Source organism: Sinocyclocheilus anshuiensis, unplaced genomic scaffold (assembly GCF_001515605.1).
Source record: "Sinocyclocheilus anshuiensis isolate Anshui unplaced genomic scaffold, SAMN03320099.WGS_v1.1 scaffold80, whole genome shotgun sequence".
Taxonomy (NCBI): domain Eukaryota; kingdom Metazoa; phylum Chordata; class Actinopteri; order Cypriniformes; family Cyprinidae; genus Sinocyclocheilus; species Sinocyclocheilus anshuiensis.
Genome location: NW_015554102.1, coordinates 2,631,291 through 2,633,165, shown reverse-complemented (window position 1 = coordinate 2,633,165; position 1,875 = coordinate 2,631,291). Strand labels below are relative to the sequence as shown.

Genomic DNA, 1,875 nt, shown 5'->3' with positions numbered 1-1,875 from the left:
GTATCATTGTCTGCATGGAATGATTATGGCATCCCTACAGTTTAAATGGATAGTTCATACAAAACATTAATTGTGTCATCATTTACTCATATGTCATTCAAAATCTGTATGATTTTCTTCCTTCTGTGAAACACCAGTCATCATCAGTGTTTTTTGTCCACACAATGGAAGTCAAAGGTCACCAAAACTGTTTGGTTACCAGAATTCTTTAAAATGTTATATATATATATATATATATATATATATATATGTGTGTGTGTTCTTTTGTGATTCACAGAACAAAGAAAGTCATACAGGTTTGGAAGAACATGAGGGTGCGTAAATGATGACAGAATTTTCTTCGGGGTTGAACTACTCTTTTAATGCTTGTTTGGTCTGTCAAGTCTTTGTTCGTACTGTCTGTGCCCTTGAGGTGATGCTTCCTCAGCATGACAAACAGCCATCAGAGCCTGTCCACATCCTGTTTACCCCATCACAAAAGACTAAGTCCTCTATCTTTCTATCTCTCTCACACAACTTATACGGCCACCAAACCACCAGACTCCACCAAATGAATGGGCAAAAACGTAAAGGGTAAGAATGACTCGTTAGCCTGGTTTGAATCAGTATTACCCCGCAGGAGTCTTTCAGCCCCAGGCATTTCATAGCTGTCTGACATTTGAGAGGTGTCAATAACCTCTGGTTCTGCTTTACTTGGCTTGAGTTCTGCCCACACTAACTGTACATAGTTGCCTAATAGAGTTGCCACTGCATGCTTTGACATAACTTAAAAATGTGTGCTTTACCAGTAACTTAAATGAATATAGGTGACACAAAGATAATAGCATCAATAGATTACTTATTTTATCACAATTACAAACCATTTAATCACACTGCATTCGTTCTGTGAGACTGAGCGCCATCTTGTGGCAAGATCGAACACAAACGTTGTAAAAAAAAAAACAAAAAAAACACGATTAAATATTTAACAAATAAAATATATTAAATATTTAAAACAAATAAACAGATGTTTTAGCCGACAGTTACAGCATAATTCTCTTTTAAGCACGTGCTTTCCCGCCTTAATTCAAGCGCACGTGATAGACGCAACTGTTGAACAGACGTTCAATATGACGTGATAAAGAGAATGCTGAATCGAATCTTAAAAGTTTCAGGGTTATCTTTTTATCTTGACCTTCTCATATATTTTGAACACAGCAGCTAAGGTAAGACCCATATATTCTTGTTTTTGAATGATAAGTGAAAATACATATTTTTCTTTTCACGGTCCATGCCAGTTTGGAACATACAGTTATAGTCAAAAGTATATACTTTACCGTATCTGCAAAATTGTAATTATTTTACCAACATAAGAGGGATCATACAAAATGCATGTTGTTTTTTTATTTAGTACTGACCTGAATAAGATATTTCACATAAAATACGTTTACATAGTCCACAACAGAAAATAATAATTGAATTTATAAAAATGAACCCATTCAAAAGTTTACATACACTTGATTCTTAATCCACGGATCATCCAGGTAACAGCACACTATGCAGAATGCAGACACTGCAAAGTGTCGATAAACTTTTGACCACTACTGTAAATATTCAGGTGCGCTATAGATATGTGCATTAAAATAATTAGATAAACAAACAAAAATACCCAATAATAATTAAATCAATTGATTAATTAATTAAAATAATAAATGTATTAATTTAATCCATGTGTACTATGGATGTGTATAAAAATTGAATAATTAAAAATAAATAAATAATGTAAAAAAATAATCATTATCTTATTAATTTAATTCAGATGTGCCAAGGATGTGTGTCACTATATTAATATATAAATCACTATATCAATAAATAAATTTTAAAAAATAATTTAAA

At 32.4% G+C, this 1,875-nt stretch overlaps 1 protein-coding gene across 1 annotated transcript in view; it reads right to left on the bottom strand.

Annotated features, from left to right (window-relative positions):
* Positions 1-249: 249 nt before the first annotated feature.
* Positions 250-1,875, bottom strand: part of stk38a (serine/threonine kinase 38a) — a 14,777-nt gene continuing 13,151 nt past the window's right edge. Inside the window, exon 15 of the transcript XR_001632019.1 lies at positions 250-261. The gene's annotated coding sequence lies outside the window, so the exon portion shown is untranslated. The remainder of the gene's footprint in view (positions 262-1,875) is intronic.